The 27,186-nt window shown below is 44.0% G+C and overlaps 1 protein-coding gene across 1 annotated transcript in view; it reads right to left on the reverse strand.

The window, feature by feature from the left end:
• RASGEF1C (RasGEF domain family member 1C) overlaps positions 1 to 9,883 on the reverse strand; it is a 69,578-nt gene extending 59,695 nt beyond the window's left edge. Inside the window, exon 1 of the mRNA XM_071758367.1 lies at positions 9,752 to 9,883. The gene's annotated coding sequence lies outside the window, so the exon portion shown is untranslated. The remainder of the gene's footprint in view (positions 1 to 9,751) is intronic.
• Between the last annotated feature and the right edge of the window lie 17,303 nt (positions 9,884 to 27,186).

Raw genomic sequence — 27,186 nt, forward strand, 5'->3', positions numbered from 1 at the left:
CAGCACTGGGGGTCTCACGTGCTTTTCTCTCTTCACCCAGTGCTTGAAAACACCCAGTTTAAGACATAGCTGTGTCACAGTCTTGTCACCATCCTCCAAATAACTCATATGAATGTCTTGTATTTTTCAAGTGGTGTCATAAAACGTAAGGCTGCACACACTACAAACACTGACATATTTCACTGATATCATCCAGTAGCAGCATATGGAGAATATTTATACAGCTCATTATTTTTTATGAAAGGTAAACGACCCTTTTGGTGAAAAAGTGGCTTGCACTGACAGCACCTTTGTTTTTATGAAAAAAGTGCCAATGGTGGGAGGGCCCACTGGGTTTAGCAATTCTAACACATGGGTCCTGTTGTAGGAAAAAATCCCACTTTTTCTTCTTCCCAAGATTCTACTGTAATTTCTGTTTTAAGCTGGCCTCACTAAACTAGTTACTTGACACAGTAATTAGTAAAAATAAGAAGATACATATAAATAAAATGCAGATATTAACTAAATGAGTCTTGAAATACAAGTTTCCATGATTTCAAAGTCACATCCTTAACATATTCATATCTTAAGGTCAAATAATTCTAAATGAGGAAATCAGTGATTCTGGTTTTTTTCTTGATCTACTGAGAAAAGCCAACACACATTCAAACTCAAGTGAGATAAACCAATACTCATCAGAGGGATGGGATGTTAGCACCCATCATCTCACCAGCTGAAAAGCCAAGAAACCAGCACTGGTTCCCACAGTGCCAGCACCAAGGGTCACTTCAGCACCCCCAGCCCAAGCTGGGAATGTAACAAAACCTCAAGGCTTTGCAGTTGGGTTTTGCTGACTGACAACAACAACTCTGGACAAGTCCTGCAATCTCCCTGCCCCTCTGTTTCCATCTGTCAGAAGTGGATAACAGGCCATCTCCAACATGGAAATGTGCATTGATAAATGCATTAATTATCACCAGATACCCCACCCTGCAAGTGAGACAGAAGAGGCCACTTATTTGCTTAAAAAACTTCTGGCTATAAAACCACTACCAGAAAAATCTGCAAATCAAGCTCCGAGACCCTGATTTAATTAAACCAATGAAAATTAGGTCAAATGCTCAAATGCAAACAGGAGACTGTTTATATTGACCACCATATAAAATCCTTTCATCTGCTGAGAGCAAACGCTCTTTTATTATTCTTAGCACTGCAGAAGGCTCTCACCAAGCTGCTCAGCTCTGTGTTTACTACCAAACATCCCTTGCAGCCCAGCTGCACCTCTGCTGCTCCATTTGTCATCTCAATGAACCACTTGTTCCTCAGAACACAGCTCAGCTTACACAAAGCAGTTGTCATGCATCTTCCCAGTGCCCACTACCTCAACCACGTTACACATTCCTCCCAGCATGTGCTCCTAAAAATCACTTGCCAGAAGAGTTTTGAAAAGGGCCTTGTCAAAACATCCAAGATTGAAGGTGTGCACGACAGAAATTAAGAATTCTTGGGCTACTTGCTGAAACACCCAAACATGCAGCCTGATACAATAGGCTTTTCTTTCTGCTACATACCAGGGGCACATTTGGAAGTGGCTTGTGAAGGAGGAGAATCCTGCTGGGGTTGGGGGGGGGGGGAGGCACAACAATCTTAAAATCAAACATGGAAAAGCCTAGAAAAAGTAAACTCTAGGTATCTATAACAGAAACTATTAGGAAGTGATTTAAAGCAGCGTGGAAACACTGTGGCAGTGCTTGGTTGAACACCTCCTTTAGAGCACAAAGATTCAGCAGGCTATTTATAGTCCAAGGAGCTTCTCCCCATCCAAGCAGAGCAAGCCACAGTCTATTCTCAGTGAAGAACAGAAATTTTTAGTAGCTTCACTGGACATGGAAAAAAAAAAAAAAAAAAAAAAAAAAAATCACTGCATTTATCTCAATTTAACTGATTTCAGAAAACTTGAGCAGCAGTATTCAAGACAAGCACTCTCAATCTCAGCCCTCCCAGATCTGCTATCGTGTGGATAGCAATTGCTGATCTATTGACTGCAACATGCTGTGGATCAGGCCTTAGTATTTGCTGATATTTCTGCTGAAATTGGCATTTAATGCACAATCCAGCTCCCATTAATAAGAAAGAAACACCACCCATTTTCTTTAATGTTGTTGAATGAAGTGGTGGCAGTTAGCTTCAGATCAGGAAAAATCAAACATTTGGACCACTTAGAGTTACTGGCTGCCTTCTATCTGCTATGAAAACCTCAAATCTAGGTGTTGACAAGTAGAAATCCACCTCTCATTCACTTGGGTGTAATTCAGAAGTAATTCAGGGTAGCTCCAGGAATGTAAATATGAAGTGACAGGGGAATCCAGCCTACTATTCATATCACATATTTCATGCTTCTTTCTATTTCACAGTAATACCCCAAGTTAAGCTGCTTATTAGATGGGCACATTCTCCTAACCACAGCCAGACTTGTATTTTATGCTGGGCTCACCATCAGTACTGACTGCCCTTTAGTCATAATTCTGCTGTCATCTGTGGTTCCACTTAGGAAGATCCTTGCTGCAACACACAAACTGGACAGCTCTTAGCACTGCTGTACCCCAGAAGAGAAAGGTTTGTGAATAATGCCACAAGAAAGACTTAGTTGTAACCATCCCTACACATACAAAACTCTTGCACATTTTCCTAACAATCTGTACTCTCAAATACTTCTGCTGGACTGCACAATGCTGGGGCACAAGCTTCTAACCCACGTAACACCAACTTACAAATAAGGATCTTCTTGAAATGACCTAATAATAGGTAATAACCATAGCATAACAAACAAAAAGGTTGTTTCACAGAAGTTTTTTCATGATGAAATGAAGAGACTAAGGTTTTATAAGCAGAATCACTAATGGACATACAGTTTTCATGTGATCTATTTATTATTTTTTTTTTTAAATGCCTGCTATCAGACAATGAAGTTATCCTAAAGAACAAAGTCAACCCCAAATCAGCAGTTTCCAAATGCACAATGCAGTCTGTCAGCTTATGAATTAAATGCTTTATAGATGTTTGTGTAATTTATAAATTTACTACACCACATTAAGAAATAAGACAACTGCAAACGAGGAGCTGGTGCTCTCCCAGTTCCATACCCTGTGTAATGACATCTACCAGGGCTCAGCCAGTCCCACACCCAACTTCTCACTTGGGAGTCAGACAGAAGGATCCAAATCACCTCCAGAGCTCAGTAACCATTCAGTAACTCCTTTACAAAACTTGTATTGCTGGTGTTTTGAAGCAACATACACTGAACATCTGAAATGCTTTTTAATGTATGCACATGCCTGGAAAAACAGCACAAATCCTGTGCCTGATGTGCAACACGAGTACATGAGGCTCGAGCAGGCAGTGTCCAAAGAGGCTGCAAGGATCTGAAATCTCTCCTCCCTCCAGCCCTTGGCACAGCAGCAAAGCCCAGGTGACCAGGCTTCACACGGGATGTGATGTTTACACATCCATTGGAACATAACCATCCATATGTGTTCAAAATCACTGCAGTCAGGAAATGAGCCATGAAATATGTGGCAGCACATAATATGTTTTACAGCTCAAATTAGAATCTTTGGAATTTCGCAGCCAGACACTTTTAAATAGGTCAAAAATGCAGTAATCACACTTAATGATGGCACTGTGATATGCACTGCATCAGAGCTCTGAGTGAGGAAACCTGAGCTGAATGGATATGAACTCCTGGCACATTCAAAAAAGCATTCAATGAACCTCAAGTAATTTTTATACCAGGAACAAAACACATAGCCCAGGTCAGAAGGGTTTTTTTTTTTTTTTTGCTTTTGGTCCTGCTCTTCAGAAACGAGCTGTGAGATTCCATATGATCACAGAGACCAAATGCTGTGCCTCTCTATCTTCCTTTTAGTTGGCACTGAAGATTAGCAAAGGCCCTGGATTTCACCACTTACAAATAGTGAGCATTTAGTGGTGAAAAGAAAGCCTTCCCCAGCTGAGGAAAATGGGTTATTACTGTACTTGCCTGTGCACATTTCAGTCCAGGTAGGCAGAGCTGAAACATATTCCTGGTATCAGCATTTTGATTTCTTTTAAAGAGACTAAGAATGCACAGATGAATCACAGTCATCTCCCAGGCTCCAAACCAGGGAAACTCATCACAGTTTTCTGAAGTTTAGACACATGCTTATGTTCTCTAGACTTGAACTAGGTACAATAAACCTGATGCAAACATTGGGGAAAGAATGAGAATTTTCAGCGAAATAGACAGCCCCTGCTAATTAATCCTGTCAAGCTGCATAACTAAAGGTAAACTAAAAAAAATAAACCAGCTATATTCTGTGGAAACAAAGTCAATGTTTGTCTACTGTGAAAGTACAAAGTCAGCAGGGGAGACTGCTTGGAAGCTTATAAGAAAGCAGGAGAGAAATGTTTTTTTGGTTTCTTTTTTCCTCCAAACTTGGCTTCTTCTAAAAAACAAAGCAAGGCAAAAGATGAAAGGCCTTCTCTTCTGAAGCCAAAGATGAAGAATACAAAGAATATTAATGACTAACAAGTCTGTCTGTAAATGCCATGAGCTTAGCTGTAGTAAGGACAAAAAGGAAGAAAAGCACAGCTATTAACTAATGAAGTCTCTGATTTAACAAGCAGTGATGAAGTCTGATTGGGTCATTTATGGAAGGGAGCATTAGTTCAGAAAAACACAGGTTCCTTAGAGAGGATAAAAGGAAAAAGGGAAAGATGTCACTGTGTGCATGTGAAAGCTCAGGATGGTTGTGTTTCATTCACAAAGCACATAAAGGTGGTAAATTTCCAATTAGAGCTGGTCTGTCCCTCACACAGGTTTGTGCAGCCAGGTACATCAGACAGCTATGGGGAACTCAAGAATTGTTCCAAATTTGTCACTTCCCTTATAACACAAAACACGGGATTTTGATGAACAGCATTTCCCAAAGGAAAACCTCAAAACCCATGGAATCTTGCCTTTGTCACAGTTCCTGTATTCAGCACCTGCCTGCCTGGCCACAGCAGCCTCCTAAGACCCCAGCACCCTGCAGTGGTCCAGGAGGGTCTTAGTGATGCAGGGCAAAGCAGCAAAGGAGGCAGGTGTGAGCCTCTCACCTCAGCACTGCCCTTGGAGCAAAGCCTGTGAGATCAGCACAAGGCACATTTGTCTGTGCTTGAAGTCTGCCTGTTCTCTTCCAAAAATTCTCCAAACTTTAGAAAATGAAGCAAAACAAAACCAGGCAAAAAACTCCAACAACTTGGGAGCCAAAAGTGATGCTACCCAAACTTCAGATTTGGAAACTGATTCATTTGCCAGCTCAGAGGCTCACACACCTAGTGTGTCTATTTTTGTATGTGTGGACTCAGGCTCTCTGTGCTCTAGAGGCATGTGGAGTATTTTTAAATCATCAAGAAGTCAAGAATCACTGCAATTACAGGAGAGAAGATGGATAAATCCCTCTTTCTCTAAGCTGCAACTGTTCAGGTTACAGGAGCTTAGACACAGCAGCTCTCTTTGCAACATCCATCAAGGCTGAGAGCCATAGAGGTACAACATTTTCTGACAGGCTTTCCTGTGACAGGCCACTCCTCACTGCTGCAGACAGACTGGATTTTGGATTGGAGTCTGATCCAGGAGAGGAGTCTTTGTGTTGAGATGGAAATCTGGGGAGGGTTCTGATCATGTGAAAGACTGCAATGTTTAAGCAAATGCTGCCTTACAGAGCTGGGGATTAAAGGCTTCTAGTCCAATGCCCAGCTCCATCAACAACCTGCAGTGGTCTCAGCAGATCACCCAACTTTCAGCATCTCCTTCTGGAAAAATGGGGATAACAGCATGTCACAGGAGCATCACCAAAGTTTGTTAAAGCCTGTAAGCACTTTGGAGATAAGGAACATCAAGCCAGCAGTTCACAGAGGGATTTGGGGCACAGACAGATATAAGTCCAAAGTACTGATATCTTATATTCCACTTAGACAAGCAGAGCAGCTCCCTGCATTTAGTGGCTGTGGGCTCCATACTGAGCACTCAGCCTTTGATCCAAAAAATGAGTCCAAAGAGAATATTCATACATTTAACATTAATCATATGCTTAAATCCTCTGAATCTATAAAGAGGGTAAAAGAGAAAAGTGTCCCCAGCTCCAAACCAAACACAAATTCCCACAAATTACATTTAGGACATAAGCAAACATTTGACCAGCAAAGGCCTTTGCTACACACCTGCTAAGCTTCTGCATCCCTGAAGAAACTGGCAGGTGGGAAAAGTGTCTGAAGTGAGAAACACAGACAAAACATTTCTAACATAAGCAATGTGATGCTATGAGAAAGAAGCACCCCAGAGTATTTGACCTATTGTTCCAAAGGCAAAGTAGACCTTGAGCAAGGAAGTGGAAAAAAAATAAGGAATAAATGAAGTTTACTAACAAACTCACCACACAAGTTTAAACTTATGGTTATGAATTCATCTGATACTAGTAATCTATTCAGTTAGTATCTGTCTACTGTGAGAGAACAGGTCTTCCCTAGCAGACAGGCCACTAAGACCTCACAAACACCATGTGCCTTGCAGCAGCCATCAACAGCACCTATAAACCACCTTCTCTCTTTAGACACACACACACCCCCACCCTTCAAGCTTTGTTCATTTTCAGCACACACTGCCCTCTCTCATTTTACCTCCCTGAAATACCAAGTTTGTTTTTACACCCTACTAAGCTCCTGGACCTAGCTAATGGCTTGGGACAATGAGTCTCCTGTCCTTGCTGGCCAGGGTGTCCAAAATTCTCTGCTCAGGCATCAACCTCTCCTTGACCCATTCCCTGCAGGTGCATCAAATCAGTGGAGCAAGAACACAGTGCTCCTTCTGCAGGTGAGCTCAGCAGGGCAAGAGCAGGTACCTGTCACATTAGGGTGCACTGAGCTCCACGTGGCCATGGACACACTCCTTGCAGAGAAGAGATTGCTTCAAGTTCCATCTCTGCCTGCAGCATGGACATATCCCTGGCCAGAGCAGCATCTGCAGCATTGCTGCTTTCCAGAGATGATTTTCAAAACTCTGGTAAACAAGCACATATAGCAAGAAAAGCCTCAGGCAATTAAAGGACCACTCTCCAGAGCCTGATTGCCTTAACAGATCTGTAAATACTATCCAGCTTCCTCACAGCAACATCACCCTTTGCCACCAATGAGAAAAGCACAAATCACTCTCACCAGCATAAATACGGCTGCTAATTATTTCAGAGGATTTAAAAAGAATCCTTTAAGAATATTGTCCTCGATTTTGATTAAATAACACTTGAAATCCTTTCAACTGAACAAACATCATTAGGTGAAGCTGACTTGGTGGTGTAACAGAAATGTTCTCTCCTCAACTAAAAGCTTTTTGTGAAGTCTGCTGCATTTTAACTGCACATCACCTGACGAAGTAGAGGGAACCATCTCAAGCACACCTGACAAAGGGTTAACAAGGTCATTATCTTTCTTGGTTGGCTGAATTGGAACTATACAAAATATTGTGCCTCACAGGAGGATGAAGCATTTCCCTACCTTCACCTGCCATAAAACCAAGGACCATGAGGGATGGAATTACATCACTGGGGGAGGCTGTAAGAAGTCCAAGGGAAGTTAACACAGTGGTAGCAATGCTGCTTTTGTTTCTCTGCCTCCTTTGCTAAACAATTCCCAGTCCCAAGGTTGTAGGTACCACAGAACAACATGAAGCTCACTGCTATTGCAGCTCATTAGCATGAGCTGGCAAGGCACCCCCCAACTGAGAGAAATATCTGAAGAGGACTGAATGACCCAGAAGATGCCACTGTGAATTTTCTTCTTACTATTTTCCTGGAAGAACAAGCACTGGATCTTGTGCAAGGCATAAATCCAAGCCTGTGCAGTTCCAGAGCATCTCTGACAAGCCAAGACCTCTTTGACATCTCTGGTGCCTTCACTTTGTTCTTTGCCTCCCCTAATATTGCCCAGGAGGACAGCTCTAACAAACCTCCATTACCAGGAACTTTCCCCTGGTTAGAGCCTTGATTCCTCCTTTGCTCTTCCCATTTCCCTGCTGTAATCTACAAATAGCCAGAGGGTAACAAATAAATGCACTCCCCATCCTCACTCCTTTACACAGTCATCCTTCCCCATCCCACACAGGCAGTCCACTCCTCTTTCCATCCCTAACAAAATAAGTGGGAGTCCTGGAGAGCAGAGCACCACCAAGGTGCATCTCTCAGTGCTGAGGAGGGCAGAGACATCTCTTGGCAGGAGGTGCCATTGACTGCACTACAGAGCACAGGTATCCCACAGCTGGAATATATACTTATATATATTCCAGCTGGAATATATTTGTGCTATACTGGTTTAAGAGTAATAAATTCCAGTCTAATTTCCTTCTGATCTACAGCTCTAACTCCAGAGTGACTCGCATTAAGTCAATTACCAGCTTGATGTCACTGGCTTTTAGTCTCAGATGTGGAGCCCATGAAGTTACTAAAACAATGACAATCTTTTGATCTGTGAAATACCTGCCCAGGAAATTTCTTCTGTGGAATACAAGGGTCAGTGTTTTAGGTTTCAGTAACAACACAGGATGAGCCACCACCACCACTCCACTCAGAAAACACAGAGGCGAGGAACTGCATTAAAAGAGCATTAAGCCTGGAGAACACAAGCTGGACACAAATGGTTCTACCTCTGCACTTCTCTTTTCCTCCTCCCAGTGTTTCATGTTGTGCCAGAGCATTGCTGTGGGACTAGTGCCCAGCATGGGTTCTCACAGAAGCCACAAAACCCCCCAAGCTATGCAGTGTCACCCAGAAATACCCTGGGTATTAAAGGCACCACTGACAGGGAGTGTACAGCTGCTCCCATCCTGTTAATTAGGTGCCACGGACACGCGTGTGCTGTAAGCACATCTTTGACATAACAGAGCATGACAATTTCTCCTTAGTCACAGAAACGCAGAGCATACAAATAAACCTGAACACTGAAACCATTTCATTGTTTGGGCGAATATGCACATTGCACCTGTTACAACCAAGGCACTGCCGAGATGCCTTCGAGCTGATTATTTCAGCTTCTAACGAGCCCGTCTGTCCTGGAAGACTGTTAAATTCCAGGAGTAAATAAAGGACAACAAAAATAAAGCACAACAAAATTATTTTACAAAAAGAAATCATTGCCGAATATACATAGAGAGGTCTTTAAACCCAAGGTAAAGAAAACCGTCCTCAAACCGACGTTTTTCCCTGAGCTTTTTACAACCGCTGAGTCAGTGTAAATTAAATTTAACTGAAAGAAAATAACTCCAAGACTGATTTTGCTAAAGTCCTACCCTGAAACAAATGCTTGGGAGTCAATCGCAACCCCCCCAGCCCAGGACTTCTAGCAGAGAGGAAGGCAGAACACAACCGGAGCAGTTCCCCCAAACCCCATCCCGGCAGGAGCGAGCAGCCCGCCGAGCCGACGCTCCCGCAGCTCCCGCAGGCAGCCGGAGCCGCGCCGCAGGGAGCAGGTGGCGGAGCCGGGAGGGGACTCGGTCCCCGCAGCCCAGCCCCGGCGCCAGCCGGGCCCCCGCCAACAACACGCGTGGGGCGCCGGGGGGATTTTTACGCCGAGGGAATGAAACGAAGAAGCACGGCAGAGGGAGGCAGCATCCCCGGCTGCGGCAGCGCGGTGCGGGCGGCCGGCAGGGTGCCGGGGGAGGGGACGGGACCGGGACCGGGACTGGGACCGGACCGGCGGGACTCACCGAGCTATGCGCGCCTGCTGCCCCCGCTGCCGTCCATGGGGGCGGCGGGGGGACGGGAGCCCGCTGAGGCCGAGAGCCACCCCAGGATCCGCCGCATCTGCCCGATGCCGCCGCCGCCGCGGAGGAGAAGGAGGAGAAGGAGAAGGAGGAGGAGGAAGCGGAGCCCGCGCCGCCCCGAGCCCCCGCACAGCCCGGCCGCAGAGCGCCGCCTGCCCGCCGAGCCCGGGATGGGACCGGCGGCGGAACGGGGGGGCCCCGGAGCGGGGGCAGGTGCAGCCCCCGGGGGGGTCGGGGCGGTGCAGCGGGCGGAGCGGGACCGGCGGCCCAGCGCGGTGAAGGGAAGGAGTGGAGGAACTGGAAGCGCCTGTGCGTAATGTGGCCAGGCGTGAATCCCCCCCGCCAGGGCTTTTAATGAAGTACAGATGTTCCCTAATATAATTATCTCGTCCTCTTCCTGACAATTGGCTTTGGCAGTCGCGCTGATCGAAATCCCCTCCCTCGGCAGCGGAGAGCTTGGGCCTCCGGCTCAAACCGTGGCCGGACCCTGCCCTGCTGACCCGCAGCCCCACACACCCTGGACCCCACTGCTGTGAACCCCGCATTGAGAGACCTCTGACTTCAATGGAAGATTTTGATTCACAGCAGGTGAAAATAAGGAGTGACATTTATTTACTTATTTCTTGAAGTGCATGTCCTTAGAAAGCAAAATTAATGGGCCCCTTTTAGGAAAGGAGGACAAAACATCACCATTTTACAAATAAAAGGACATCACTAATGTTGAGGCAAGACTGTTACTGAACAGGAGCACAGCACTGCTGTAGGGTGGCAGCAGAGCATATACAGGATGGATGAGCTGGACCACCACCCCCTGTCTGCTGCTCCTTCACCCTACCTGTGCTCTCAGGGGCCAGGTGAGCTGCAGGTGGTTAAACCACTCCACTTCTCCCCACCTTGGTTTCTCTTTAGAGAAATTGCCAATGAGGACACGCTGATACAAGCCGGATGCGTGGGCATTTTATGCGTGTAGGTGGGGAATGGATCAAGCCCACAAATTCATCTTGCAGAGGACAAGCAGCCAAGACCAGGTTATTTCTAGTCACTACAGGCCCCAGACCAGACTTCTTCCCCCTGATGACTCAAAGCTGATACGTGGCTGTGCCATGCCTGCTGACACTTGGGCACCATGAGGAGTGTAAATACTTCTGATAAGCAGGATTGGGATAGTCTCCTAGCCCAGGGTTGTGGAGGGGAGTGGCAGTCAGCCTGAACATCTGTACCTCTCTCTGTATGCCAGCCCAGGCAGCAAGCATCTCAGGGGTTGTGCATTAACACAAAATGCAGGTTGGAAATGAGCTCCCTAACCCCAAAGACAAAGCTCATCCTGCCTCCTCCTCTTGCACAGTCCAGGATCTCAGTCTTCACCTTCTATCAACTTCTTGTAGTTCTCAGTGAAGGCAAGGGCTACAGTCCTTTCAAGAAACAACCAACTTCTCAGCTCAGTCCCACAACAGTGTCATGTTTCCAAGGTACCAAGGTGACCCCCGTAGACTGAGAATCACTTTGTACCTATGCAAAGGCTAAAGGTGTAGCTCTAGACACTGCAGCTACATCAGCATTAATTCTGGCTCAAGCCCATGCTCCAAGCCTCCCCCTTGCAGGTTTTTCCTCTGGAACAAAATTAGCCCCCCAGCCAGGCAAGCTGAGATCCAAGAGGGTGGCTCTGCATGCTGAACTGCCTACACTGACACAGCCTTCTGCACCAGGATCTCTGCCTTTTCCTCAGCAGGAACAGCAAAATGCTCCTTGTTTTCACAACTGTGGTCTACAGATTTCTGAGGGACACAAGCAGACCGGGGGTTTTGCAAGCTGTGTATGCCACAGGGCATCCTTGGTTTGCCTTTGATTGGGTCCCTTCAGGATTTTGCTTACCCTCTAATACCCCCATGGCTGCTAAGAAGACAGGAAAGCCTAAACGATCACAGGGACAGAAGTGATGCTTTGTCTTCAAGCCACTATTTTTCATATGCCTGCTTTCTGTTCTTTCAGTTGGGATCCCCAGAGAGGGAAGGCACAGGGAAGGTATAACATCAGAGGCAGCTGTGCACATTCCTGGAGCACAGATGCTGCTGCCACAGATGGCTCAGGAGGCAGGACGGGGATAAAGAAGCTTTCTTCCAGTTCCACTTCAGCCATGGTAGTCTTTTTTTAGAAGGTTATAAATATAGAAGAGGTGAGGGAAACACAAAATCAACATGACCTGGAACAACGTGACTCCAGAGGACAGGCAGCCTGACAGCCTGACTCTGCATTTTCTCTCTTAAGGCTTTTTTGTCTCTTAAGATCTTTTCTCTAAATGTTAAGATTTTTCAGTCAAAAGACCCACCATAATTACAGGCTGTCACTCAGGCTTCCCAATCATCCTCTAAAACCAACACAGAAATAAGTTCAGAGAATTGACTACTTTAGTTTTATCTCAAGGAGAGAGGCAGAAAAACATTCACCCTAAATGGGGGAGTCCACCAGTTTGTAAGCTCTTGAATGAAGATACAAGTAGTCTGGCACTTACCTACTGGCAACATCCTTGTTTTTCTTAGGCTTCATGGACCTTTCAGCAGAAACCTTCTCCTCCCCCCAGTTCCACAGATCAGTAGTTTTCAGCTGTCTCTCATTGCCTCAGGTTTTCTACCATCTTTCCAGGTACTAAATTGATAAGTGTTTGATTTCCAAGGATCAGCTTTGTCAAGAGAAAGGAACAGTATCCCTGCTCCTCTCTGACCCCTCTTGTATTTCCCGTCCTCCCCTGGTTATTCAAGGTGGATGGTTCAGAGCTGGCTTCAACTTGTTTCTTAGATATTCCAGGGTAATCTTCAGGCTCTGCTGATTTCAGTGTATTTTTTGTTTCTGTGCCCCTCTGCAAGTAGGTACATGTCTCCTGAAGCTGTTCTGGAAGCAGAAAACAAGGAAGCTTACTGCAGAATTCAACCAATAACAGGTCAATCATTTATTTTGTTCTTTATTTCAATCCATTTTAAGAATAAATTAATTCTTAAGGGAAACAAGGTAGCATAACTGATCCTGAGCAAATAAGAACACTACCTTTTTTCCCCTGGTATAAAGCACCTGTCCAACATTTTATTAACTTTGCTAATTGCATTAAGCATCCTGCTGTGTTGAACAGTCCTCAGCTGCTAATTCCCAAATCACTATAGTTTAGTTGACTGTTAAATGAGAAAAATTGATATCCAGGAAAAAATAAAGGCATTTAAACCAACTGTGGCAAGCAAATGATTGTACAGTTCTGAATTCTGATCAGCTCCAACCAGTGATCATATTTTATGAACTACTGGAAGATGATATTAGGTCTCATGATAAATGTGACACATTTCTGAGCTGTATGGATACAAGTAAGGCTGATTGATCTCACATGTTCAGACATTTATGCAAACAAGAAAAATTAAGTTTCCACATGTGAATATTTTATGCAGATTTTAATGCAGATAATTTGTATCTGCTCTTTCATTTTGTTACCTGTAGTATTACATAGGAACATAATCATAATCTGAATTTACATACACAAATTACTGGAAGGTCTGGATCTGGTGCACTGGGGAGTAGTTTCTGGCTAGAAACATTAGCAATGTGATAACTATTTAGACAACCATGTGAAATGAAATAAGCACTTGTCAAAGGAAAAATACATTGTTATGAAAACTGAAATTGGTATAGTCTCAAATAAAATCACAGTCAGTTAAGAAGTATTAATCAGAAATTCTCTCTTGCCACTCTCCTGCCTTAACTGCTTGTCTTGTTTCTTTCCTTCTTTTCCTGAGGTGAAATCCTGCCATTTGGAAGTAGAGAGCTGGGGAGCAGTCAAAAAACAGTAGTCAAAACCTTAAGAAGAAAAACCTGCTTACAAAGTAACAGGAGAAGCAGCAAGGTTAGAGGGGACATGTGGAAGAAGAGGCAACTGTTCTGTACCCACTGTCAGGCTGTGGTTTTCAGATGACATGTATCCACATTTTCCATTTTTAAGAATCACAAGGGCCTTTTGACCATGGTTTTGTGAAAGGAATATTAATTCTGCCTTTTCTAACTCGGTCACCAGGGAACCCATTCTACAGCCAACCAGAAGAAAACTATATGGAAGGAAGCAGAAAAAAATTTAAAAGAAGCCAGTCAAGCTACTGCTAATCCTATTAATTTCTATATGTTGTTTATAATTAATCTGTTTAAAATTTAATTTCCTTTCTTCAATAAAGACAATATCTCTCCAGGACTCTCACCATGTCCATTTTATTTGTGTCAGACAATAGAGACAGTTACCAATTACTCAGCTGTTATTTAGCAGGTACTCCAAAGTACTTTGATGCAGCAGCACTGTAAATTCTCAGTAAAAGCTAATTGTCTCATTTAAAATAAGTTTTAATGAGACACCTGGAAGAATGAAGAAATATCACAAACCCACAAAAAGCTAATATTTTTGAGTTGGTCTCCCAGTCCCTCCTTATTTCTGCCTTCCTACAAAAGGACTCTTTGGTAGCACACAAAGGTACAGCCCCTTCATCCAGCTGTGTGATGGTGTTCCCTGTCCCATTGTAACCCACTTCCCATGGGGAAGATGATGGGAGATTCCATAAAACATGGTGGGAGAATCCAGAGAGAAGAGGCCTCTGGTTCTTGGATGTTCCACACCTCCATCAGTTCTATGTCTCCAGGTGACCAAGTCACGTTTCCTCTCTTGGCAGCAGGTTGTAGTGGGAAGAGTAGGGTTGTTGCTTCTCATTGTTTGACAGGGAAAAAGGTGAAAAAAGGGTATATTTTCTTCATCAGAAGCTGACTCCATACTTCTCTGTGAAAGTAAAGATGTCCTCTAACAGTCATGAATTTGTTTTCCTTAGTTAAGATGGATGCACACCCTCTTGATGCTCACTCACACTGCTTAGTGTTAACACTAACACTAAAAGCTAACTTGAACACACACAATTTATTGGCTCAACACTGGGGTTAATTCCAGTAAGACAACAGTGCCCAAATCTCTCTGAGCAGTTTGGCACCAGGAAGTCATTGACACAGCATCCCCTTGGTCTCTGCTGCTGTAATGGCCTGAGGAGAAACAAGCAGGCTCCAAGGCAGCTGTTAACCAAGCCATACAAGTAGCTCATAGATCAAACCCAGCACTGCAAAGTGCACCCAGGAGAAAGAGTGCTGGACATTGAGGGATAGATGTGGTTTGTTCTCAGTTTAATTAGAAAGGTACCTATAGTGACATATTGCCTGTGTTTTCACGAAGGGATTTATCAAAAACTGAAAGGCACAGCCAAGAAGCCATGTGATTTCACTAAGATATTCCCCTCTCAATTTTGGTAAATATTTGTGCTCCTTTTTACCAGGTAGACATGTCACAGGGCAGGTGCAGCTCCACCACAGGACTCATCATCCCAGGAGCAGCATCTCCACTTGCTCCCAGGGGCAATGTCTGAGCTCCTCACGGTGGGGCTAAGCCCATCGTTTTCACCCCTCATTTGCTGTGACAGTCACTGCCTTTAGGTGTGACATCTTAATGAGAATCTGGCAAACAGGGCTATAGGAAGACCTACAAGTTTCAGTAGTAGCTTTAGAGCAGCTGTGGATGCTGATTCCTCACAGCTGGGCACAGCCAGCAGATGTGCACCTTTGGTTAGCACTGGCCTGCCCAGAGGCTGCAGCCATCACTCACTGCTTCCAGCTGGGGAGAACTGTGGCTCAAGCTCAGTATCTTTGATGCTTAACAGTATAATGACTTTTAATGCTATTACTATGCCAACAAACTGGTTGTTTCTTTTGCATGTATCTTAGCTGCTTAATTCAAAAAGGAGCTTTGCATATGTGGAGTACTGGGACAAGGGGGCTTGTTGATTCCATCAGAAGAGCTCCCGAGCCTGTGGTACGGCCATGGTAGAGTGCTTAGCACAAACACTCAGGAGTTTCATCCTGCTCAGTTGCAAAACTCCCCTTGAATTTTGCTGTTTCTGGGAAAGGTCTAAGGGTGAGGTGAGCTGGGTTCTTCCAGAGAAAGCTGCTGTTTTTGTTTGAAGCAAAGGACTGAGGGTCGTGTTGCGACCATGGGGTCAGGGAGAGCGTCACTTTTGGGAAATGAGCACTGATGGACTGAACCTACTATTACTGAGAAAAAAATAATTAAAATCCCATAGCATTTAAGAGCCCTTTGTTGATGGTGAAGATTGTAAGATCTCCAGAGAACTTACGTTCTCACTGAAAACCCATTTTCAGGCTATTTTTACCCTTACTGTATTCCATCTCTTTTTCTAAGACAGATTTTTTTCACCACAGATGAGATCTCAATTTCTTCCCAGACTTGTACAATGGTGTAGTTGAAGAGGGTGACAACAAAAAGCTTCTTCTCAAACTACCACACAAAAGACTTCAGTCAGGATATTTACAATAAATACAGGCACCAAGTGAGAGGACTCACATTTTCTGGCAGTGTTGCTTTACACAGTGTTTTCTCTGGAAGGAATCTATTACATCAGTGGCCTTGGGAACGTATATTGAGATGGTTTAATCAGAGCTGAAAATCACAGTACAGAAAGGGGCTTCAGTTCTTCTGGCTGGACACAACGTACCCAATTTGGGAGACACTAAGGAATTTCACTGATAGCAGACACACTCTTTAGCTCTCCTCTGTCCAGCATTAAAATGTCTGGTGGCAGAATTGTGGCCCTGATTCACCAATAAAGCACATGCTAAACTTTAATTCTTCAATTAGACTTAAATACAAGCTTTCAGCTGAGACTATGCCACAATACCCACTGAAATCACAGCACTGTTCAACAAGTAATTTGCTTTGGCCAGTGAATCCTACTGTAGATAAAGGTTATGTCAAGTTTCCTGTACTCCTGTCTGTTGTTTGGATCTCCCTGTTGACTTTGTTCTTACATTGCTAGGCAGTCTTTCAGGACATAACACTTCCTCCTCATGATATATTTATACAACAGCAAGTATAAATAAGGCTGTAGTTTCTATAGCTCTCACAACACCAGTAATTACAACAGGAATGGATTTAAGCTCAGGCTTTGTTGTCTCCCTAAATGGAGGCTTATATTTTGAGTCCTTATCTTTCTTGTGTTTTCTTCCCTGTGTGAAATGGGTCTTACTCAACCCAGCTTGCTTTAGGATCCCCGTGGGACAAATTGTCTGTGGGTAGAATGACATCTATATGAAAGGAACAATATTCAGTGAGGAGTAAAGATTAAAAGGTCTTGAAAACTTCTAAGACTGCAGATGACATGTTGAGTAATGCCAAGGTTGTGGCAAGATGACAGAAGCCATGTTCCTATGTGGCTTGGGAGATAGGGAAATGCAAAATGTTTCTGCTGTAAGTTAATCTGCTGATAAGAAAGCAAAGCAGTGGTTAATTAGAGAGCAGGTTCAAGGGAACACTCAGCCAAGCCTGTGAAGTTATTGCATCAGTGATCCAGCATGAGGTTTGAAAGGAAGAACCAAACGTGGGCAGGTCACCTGCAAGAGATGGGCCCAAGCCCACTCTGCTCCACCAGTGTCAAACTGGTTGGCAGCAGCAGCAGATACAGGCTGACAAGAATAAGTTTCAGGGAAGGCTGGAATCAGCTGCTTAATTGGGTGAGAGTTCCAAGAGAATGATAAAGGTGAATCTAACTCATTATCCAGGGGCAAGTTCCAACACTGCTGGACAAGCTTTTTGCTGAAGGGTCTTTCTTAAGTATCAGGTTTTTATCTCAATTCTATCTACTGCATTCCTAGGAGAAGGAAAAAAGCCTGCAAGAGCAAACCCGCACTAAGAGAAAAATAGTATGTGTTGGATTGACAGATATGTCCTTTTTGCTTTAAATTAAGGTTTTTTCAAAGGGGTAGGGTCAAGGGCTTTCTCTTGCAGAAGATCAAAGGTCACATCCTTTGCTGGTCTAAAACAACTCAGCTCCATCGACTCCTTTGTTGATTTGCAGCAGCCAAGTGTCTCTACCAAAAATCCAGACAAGACACAGAATCAGCAGCACACCCATGCTTGCTCTCCAGTCATGAAATAAAACATGATTCATACCCCAAGCAGAGTAGAAATGGAATGCAAAAAGCAAACAGAAGACAAGGTGAAAAGTAATTACATTCCCTTAATTGTAGATTTAAAAAAAAGCATAACACTGAAAATCTTTCATTACATTCTTTCTCTTTAAAGACCTCTAAAACATGAAGACAGGCTCTTTATTGAATCCCATTTTTTTGCCAGAAAAAAAACCTATTATTATAGGAGTTCTTGGAACAGACATCAAATTAAAATCTTCAAACAGAAAAGCACTCTTAAAGTAAGAGCTATTAAGCTGGGCTGAAATATATAGATCATATTTAAACTGAAAGAAGGTAAATAGTCCACTGCTTTTATGTGATTGCCATTGGCAGAAAAGGAAATAATGTGGAATTATGATAAATGGTGCAGCCAATAATGGAAGCTGTAGGTAGTGTTCCCAGGGGAGACACCATCCAGAAGTGGTGAGTAAAGTAGTAAAGTAAATAAAGTAGTGACAAGACTGAGAAAGTACAAAATCTATTTCATAAACCACAGGTTTGACTGTGGGGAGAGTTCTGATCTGATGACTGCAATGGCAGGACATAGAGCACCTGACATGATTTGTTGTCATTTAATCCTGCTGGGTGACAGCTGGGTGGGTGTAGGGGTACGACTGTATCAGGGCATCCACTGTTCTCCATTTCAGCCCAACCTGGAAGGTGATGGTTTTATTTTAATTAGCTTTAACCGGTTCAAAATATGTAAACATTCATTTCACACTTAGAAGCCGAGATAATAGATACTGTCAAAAGAAAAATTAAAAGAAAAATGTGTGCACAAGAGTAGAAAGGGCTCAGCAGCACAGAGGAGAAGACTCTCTGCAGAGTTCTGCAAGATGAATAGAACAGCCACCCTGACCACGTACTACCCTGTATTTTCTTAGTGAGAACAAAAAATTATGCTTTTTTTTGTTTGTTTTTTTTCTTTTTGCCACAGAAGACTTTCAGACTCACTGTCTGTAATGGAATCTGTGTGACAGGAGAACCAGCAGAGTAATACTGTGTGTGTCCAATATCGTGCTGGAAAACAATTTATTTACCTTTTCCATCAGAACATATTCTGTTCCTATGGGGGCATAATTTCAGAGCTGAACTCTCATGCTGGCTCTGAAAGCTTCTATTAAGACAGAAATCTCCCAGATAATAGAAAACTGTCTTAGGCCCATTCTCTTGTATCTCAGGATGTCTGTTCACTCAGGAGTTTATAGTAAGTTCATCTTTGCAATAAGACACAAACTTAAAAAGAGGTCTTCAAAGGCCAACTATTTCCCTGTCCTCTTTCCTCCACTGTTGTCTCTTTTTATTCCCTTGCTTCTGACAATCATCACTGCAGGTCAGTGCTGGCAAAGCAAGAGATCTCATGCTGAGTTTAGAGGGTGTTGAGATCTGATATTGTTTTGACTTCTTGTAAGCAACACATCCTGCAGCTAAAGGGTCCCTTCTTGGCAAGCTCTGCTCTGAACTGGATTCTCACTGCTATCACCTGTAGTGCCATGTGGATTAGTTGTAACATTTAGTCCTGAATTTACAGTTAGTTCCTGAGACACCTCCCCAGAGCCTCTCCAGCAGAACTGCCCACAAGAGCAGTGCCTGCATTTCTCCAGCCCCTCCCTGGTACCTGTGCCCTGACACGAGTTCTCCTGCCTGAGACTGCAGCTGCTTCTGGCTACACAACAGAGAACCCAGCACAGCCAAACTGAGCTGATCATGACAAGCTCTTCACTGCCTCACATCTCCAGGTCACGTTTTTTTCTAGACTGACATTCCAGGAGTTCAGACAACAGTGAAGAGGCTAAACTAGGAGTCCTGAACCCATCCTCTTCCACCACTGAGCCTGGAATTCCCTGGCAGACACAGTCCATGCCCCCCACATCTCCCCAGCAGCAGCAGGGCAGACAGACCCATGTGCTAGGAGGGATCCTACTCCTGCTTTTCTCAGAGGAAGGAATTACAAACCCGAGGCTTTGTTACAGAAAGATGAAGGGAAAAAAGAGAAAACAGAAATTCAATAGGCAATCGTGTTTCATTACTTTCTGATTTAGTCACCCAGAGAGTAATACTTACAAAGTTATAGTAAACATTGTTATCTCCACTTACTAGGTGGGTGTGAAACAGAATTTGAAGGACAGACTCTCAGAACTATAACTGGCTTGCTTTACATTGTGAACATTTCTAATGGAGCTGGATTAACTTCTCTGTATTTTATTACAGAAGGAGAAGAGTTTATTTAATATCCAAAGATGCTGGCCCAGACAGGTGGCAACACAACCCTCCATCAGCAGGAGAGGAAAAATACAGCCTGGTTCTTCAATATATTTGTTTTACCATTTTTCATTCTCAGCATTCAATTAGTCAGCAAAGTTAATCTTTAGCTAAAGCTCATTGCAGGGACTGTGTTTTTTTCCTTGTTTCTGCTGGACTTCCCTGAGCATAGAACCTCAGGTTGGAACATCCACAGTGGTGGGGACTGACCCAGGAAAAATGCAATGTTGTCTCCTTGTCCCCCCAAATTCTCCCAATCTGAGCAGGCATGAGTATGTTGCCTCTGGTGCTGTGTTTCCCACTGACCCAAGCTTAGTCCAAAACAACAAGAGCCCCAGCCAAACCACCACTGATATTATATTTGCTCTTAAATGTCAAGCTGAGGAATTTGCTCCAGTCGTGTCACTTCCTGTGCCAAAATCAAATTTCAGCAGCTGCACTGTCCACACCAGTCAGAACCAGCTCTTGGTGCATTTCTGAGTGGGTTTATTGCAGCTCCAAGCTGTTAGGAAGGGCAGAGCAGGGAGACTTCAGGGAAAAAAAAAAAAAACCAACAACAAAGCAACACTCAAAAATAAAACAACAAAAAAAAACCCAGCAGTCATACTTCACACATGAACTCATTTTTTTCTGTTGAAGAAAAAAACTGCTAAGTCTCAGAAGAAAAGCTCCAGATGGTGAACTTTAGATGTCTTCCCAGCAGCCTACCCTTATCTTGCCCCAGACTAGAACACAAGCATGAGAGAGCAGGACAGCTGAGATGTGATCACTCCTTTTCCTTTTGTTATGCGGAAGTTAGGGGAAGACCAAGCCAGGACAGATTTGTCTGTGCATTAGTCAGCCAAAGAACTCGTAGTCTTGCAAAACAAAACCACTACCAACAATAATTCAGGCTCTCCAAGGAGCATGTCAGAGAATGTAAAAGCTGGAGCCCAAAAAACAAGACGGGAGGAGGGGGAATACTTGTCTCCCCTTGACATGAGCAAAACATTCGTGTTGGTCATACCCAGTGTGTCGAGATCCATGAGTGAGCACAGGGCAAGCCCAGGCTAAACACAGCCCCAGCTGCACAGGGCTGGCAGAAGCACCTCCTGGTAGTGCAATAGTAACAGGAGAAGCTGGAAAGCTCCTGTTTGTGGAGCTACCTCAGCTAAAATTAGGTGAGATAACAGCATCACACTTGATCGCACAGTATGGACTCACGCCTTTGTATCACAGAAATTCATTTGGGGATTTATCTTCCTTGATACTGGAGAAAAATAAGCTCTCCAAGACATTGTTGGCTACATACAAATGCAAAACACAGAGCAATAGGAGAGGATTAAAAAAAAGCTCTTGACAAGACTTCATTATAGGTGCTCTAAGCAAGGAGAATAACCGGACGATGAAATAATCAGCCGATAGAAAAGAATAGGGAGAGGCCAGGATCCTAGTAATAGATTTTATCTGTCCAGACAAACTAGAAAACACCATCAAGGAAAATTAGATTGAATCATTTTGATTTTGGTGCTGGATTGTGTTTTTAGAACTGAAGGGCATCCTGAAGTTGTACAAACTTTCATTAAGCAATAAAGGGGCTAGATTGAAGTTGGGCAGAAGGTGCAGAACAAAGCACAAGCTGGAGAGATTTTAAAGCCAAAGTGCACCAATGGAGAAAACCAAACCTCTGAATGGGAGGCAGGCAGGCAAGATCATTTTCCAAAGTCCATTATTCTGCAATTAGGCTGTAAACCTAAGCATTAGGTTATTTATTCCCAACACCATCCAAACCTTTTGTCTGCGTTATTTACAAAGTCCACAGCTATTTGGCAAACAGGACAGAAGGAGAAGTGTCAGCTGTAAGGGGGGCTCCTGATTTGAAGACAAATAGAGGAGCAGACAAAGAGTCAGGGGAAGGCTCCAGTGTTTCAGCTGCGTGGCCGAGAGCCACTTCTTTGTAGCATATGGCGTCCACTAACAGGTTTATTTTCCATGAGGAGGATGTATAAACTGTCTGCAACTGCTCTTCACACTTGTCACTCTAAGTCAGATAATTTTTCCAAGGCATCCCGGGAAAACAACCCCCCCGACTGAAGCTGAACAAAGAATTCCTGGATGCTTTGTAGGTTGTTAGAAGAGTAAAGGGAAAAGCTCACGGGGAAGCGTGGCCGAGAAGCCAACGAAGGGGGACAGACGCGATACGAGACCACAGCAATTAAACGAGGAGGGGCAGGGCTGGAGGGGGCACTGCTGGGAAATGGAGTTAAATTCGGGTCAGGGGAAGAGAAGCAGCAAGTGGCAGCGTGATTCTGCAGCTGTCCTGACCCTGCTGCCGTCCCAGTCCCGAGAGGTCTCGTCTGTGCCGGGGTCCCTGGGGCTGTCCCCAGCGCCGGGCAGTGCCTGGTGGGTGTAAGGGCTGCCTGGCACCTGCTGCCGGCCCCACCGATCCACAACCTGCCCCCGGGCCCATCAGGCACCGTGATTAATATGCAGAGACCAAAGCGACTGGCAAAGATAATTACACAGCGAGTCAATTGGCTGGCAAAGTTAATTATGCGGGGAGTCAAAAGAGCGGCAAACCAAGCGACTGAGGGAGAATAAAGAAACATTTGGCAGTGACAAATGGCAAAACAAGTTACTCAGACAGAGGGGTCAAGCGGGCTGGACACTGGGTGTGTTTTCCGGCAGCAGAAGCTGGCAATGTGTCAGCCAGAGCTCGGCGACATCGCTCCCGGCGGCTCCCGGGGCAGGGCAGGAGCGCCGGAGGCACAACCCCGGCTCCAGCGGGACTCGCACCTCCATCTGCCTCTGCTGCAATGAGGCCCGAACCTCCAGTCATTTAACTTCCCTCCGCCTCAGGACTGCTGGCTGTCCCCATTGCACCACACGAGGAATTATTTAGCGTGATCTTCAGCAGAATGTAAAGCAGAGATATCGACCTGAGAGGGAAAAATATTAACTAAGCCAGAGGCGTGCTCTGTGCGTCCAGTGTCAGTGCCACCATCGGCATCACCTCTCAGTGCACGCAGGAGCTGCAAGGGAAGTAACTGGTTCTCTTCTGCCATGAGCAGGCTAAAGAGGGAAAAAAAAAAGGCACGGGGCAGAGAGGTTTTTATCAACGCATGTTAACAGCCCCCGTCTTTACTGGAAACCAGCTAGGTTTATTTCTCCTGAGCAATGGTATATTTGTGAGAGAAGGTGGCAGAGAGCTTTGAGGTCTCCTTGGGAAAGGTTTTATAATTTATTTCTATGTATATTATAAAAATCGTAAGGTCCCCAAAGTGACCTGCAAAGGGCTAAAGGGAGGCAGGCAACTGGGATCCTTTTGTTCTTTGCAATGTATAACCAAATCCCAAAGCATAGAGATTCTCAAGCCTTTGGGTTTTCTCCTTGTTTGTTTCTGTATTAGCTATACCACACAAATGTCAGAGCTAGAGATTCCTGAAAATTACGTTATGCCTCGAAATTAGAGAAAAAACTAATGGCCAATTGAAAAAAAACCAAAAAGTTTAATCCTGCTTTCTGAAATAGGTTTGGGTTTTTTATTATTTACTTAATTCTGCTAGCCAGTTGGCATGGTTGGATGGTGGAGGGCTTTGAGATCACATCTGTTGGGAAATCTCAGGTATCTATAATGCAAATCTGCATACAGGTTCTCCAGTAAAATAAATTACAGTAAACTTTAACCAACTGCCTACAATTTTTTCAAATTATACCTACTGTTTGCCAGATAAACTCAATTTATATGCAATATCTTCATATCCTACCTGAGCATTTTATTTGAAAGCAACATATTTCTTTTGAGGTGAATACTGTGGTTATGAGATTCTTTTAAAAAGGGGGGAAAGAAAAAGAAGGAAAGGCAACCCTGAAAAAACAGGTAGGTTAAAACAAAGAAAACCCAATAACAATAGCAGAGAGTCTATAAACTAAATCCTTTCTAGGTCATGCTTAAATTTGCATTAATGGCCTTCTTGTCAAATTATCTCAGGGGAACTTCAGCCTAGCATGCAAAAGGAGCATGATACAAACTCCAGCAGTAGTACTTGGTTTATTTACCAAATCATTTTCTCCAAAGGAACTAAATATGAGAATTTTGAGGGCTCTGACTTTCATCTTTTATAAAGGCAGCAGAGTCAGAAAGAGCTCACCGTAATTAGCAGCTAGTCAAATAATTCCTCCCTGTATTTACTCAGCAGTGTGTACTTTAATCATGGAAAACATTAAACTGGCCCTGGCCATCTCCTCCTATGACTGGCTCAGGAGTTCATTTGTTCAGTTCTGGAGAAAAGAAATCTTACCAAGCACCCTTAAAAGTAAACACAGGGTATTCCTGAATATGCATCTGAGAACCTATTTGATAAATAAGATAGAGAGTAGAAAAAAAAAAAAAAAAAAAAAAGAAGTCATAGGTGTTTGATCTGCCAGTTTAATGTGCAAGAAAAGTGAGGTCAGCTGGGGGTTGTTGCTGTTCTTTTGGAGTAGCAGGGCAATGTATTGACAAGATTTGAGAATTAATAGAGATCTTGGCTTTTATTGTAGGCTGGAGTCTGAGTGAGTGGTGAGTAACTGGGTGCTCCCTCTGCTTCAGCAGATTGTGTGGGGCACTCCCCACATCAGGTTCTGATCCACACACTGCATCACATGAAATGAGACCTCTGACACTCAGCTTTTCTTCTTACCATGCAGCTGTCCAGAAAGCATTAATTGAGGACTCTTCCCATCTCCAGTTATGTTAGCAGGTGGAATCTGGAGGTGGATTTACACTCCTGCCTCTCACCTGGCAGGTCATGGTACTGCCCACCAACTAAATTTTTGTTTGGCCAGTCTGTTAAGGTTTACTACATAACCAACTACTGCTTGCACAAAGGGAGCCCAGAGATAACAAATGGACTTCTGCACCCAACTCTGAAGGGTGTGCAAGCACAGAGATAGAAAGGCTGCCTAACCTAGACAGGGAATATCATCCATTCATGCCATCAAATCTCTGCTGTCAGGGCACAGGGAACTGCACCAAGAAGCATTTTCTCACATTCTAACATCACACACGTCCTAGCAACATCCCAGGTACAAAACCACTGCTGTTATCATAACTACAGCCTGAGAAACCTGAAATAAATCCTTTGAGTTATCAGTCATCTTAACAAATAGCCAAGAGCTGCTGAATTCTTGGACTTTCTTGAAAGTTCTCAGAATTTTACAGCTAGTCAAGCTTTAGCAGCTGGAGTGGGAGTGGATAATCCAACTCAGACACTGCTATGAGAAAGAGACCCAACAGGGCAAGACATGAAACACCATGGCCAGTGGAAACTACATATGCTCACTTTATGGAGTCACCAATTGCCATGGGAGGCACAAATCAGTGGAACAAACATTTAAGGCAGTCAGTGCAGGACACCAGGAAGCTGCTAAAACTTGTTTTTAAAAGTGTGGCACCTACAGGGGATATACAGCTACCTCTTTTCACCTGGTATTCAAATGCTGATTTTCAGCAATGCAAGTCCCATATACTAAGGTGGTTTGATCAGCAGTTTTACACTGCTCAGCCCTGGCTGATTTCATTTTCTGCCACCCATCTGTACTGTGGGTATGCTTGGCTTTTTTACAGTGTTGATCATGTATGATTTAACATGCCAGGTTACATTAACAGCTCTGAAACCCAAATGGCCACACAAGTCCTAAAAACGCAGTAGGGCTGCTTTGCTGTTGCTGCAGATTGTTATGTTCCCCTCCTCATTGTCACCAAGTCCAACCCTAGAAGCACTTTTAGGGGGAGGCCCTTGGCCACCAAACATCCCAGGGCCTCAGGACCCCACAAAGCTGATACTTTCTGCCAGCCAACCAACAGCTCTGCAATGTGCAGAGTTTGGGAGGTTTCTGGGCACCCCTCCTCCCCCCAAATTAGTCTTCCCGGTGACTTCTCCATATGATGAATTAGGAAGAGGGAAAAAATAGCTTTTTCCCTGGGTTCGAAGTCAATGAAAGGCTTTAAAGTTCAGTGAATTCAGAGATGTAACCTTTGGGGCTCTCATGAAGAACAATGAAAATAGTAAGAAAATCTAATGTTTCCCATTATCCCTTAAAGCTGTTAGAAATTTTAGCTTTTTTGATGGAAACATAAACCAGAGGCAGCTCAGAGGATTGTCAGACTGCTGAAAGATTAAGTAGTTTATTAATAAAAAATCAGATTAACAATACTGTGTTAAAGCTAATTATTTGAGGAAAGCCAGCCTCTTCTTGCATTGCCAGAATATTGGATATAATTTTTTTTTTTTCTTATTCATCACACCAGTTTAGACCAAATGTTTTGGCAGCGTAATTAGAGGCAGGTGGTGCCATTGCCATAATTACATAGAAGTCCTCATATTTTGTCATCATGCTTAATTAGAGCCGTTGATTCAGCATGAAAGGGAAGCATCCTGGCCAAGCAAATATTGCAACAGTCTTTATGGGAAATGCACTGCACCTTTAGATGAGAGCTGCCTGGTTTAGAGTGTGCCAAGTGTTCAGTTCACCTTTGGGACAGTTCTGTCATCTGCAGTAGGAAACAGTTAAATTAAACTGAAATCTCCCAACTGCAAATTAAATCCAAACCCACTGCAGTCAATGGCAATGTTCCCATTGACTTCATTGGGACCAAAACCTAGCTGGTTTTCTTGAGCTGGGTAAAACTGATTTATTCTGGACAAATATGGGACTACAGCACCAATACAACTGAGATCAGAGTCTGGCTTGTTGATCTCACAGCCACTGGGCTGGCTGTAGCCAGGGAAAGCAGAGCTGGACTTGGCTTGCATGACATTCCCACAACCCTCAGCTTGCTCTGCTCCAGAAGGGAATAACACTTTTCTCACACTGTCCTGGTAAGACTTACACTGAGGCTGTAAAGGCAGTGATCATCTTTAGTCCAAGGTCATAAACACAGCCTCCAATTCATTTACCTAGAAATCTAAAAAACTGACAAAGCTTCAACTGCTGTTGTCACCTTCCAGGGAAAACAGTCTTGAAACTTGCATTGCAGCAGCTGGTACAAATGGGAAATTCGTGTCTCTTGCCAGCAAGGCAGCTGATTTTTCAGAGTGACAGAGCAAGTGTAG

Source organism: Heliangelus exortis, chromosome 15, assembly GCF_036169615.1.
Source record: "Heliangelus exortis chromosome 15, bHelExo1.hap1, whole genome shotgun sequence".
In the NCBI taxonomy this organism is placed as follows: domain Eukaryota; kingdom Metazoa; phylum Chordata; class Aves; order Apodiformes; family Trochilidae; genus Heliangelus; species Heliangelus exortis.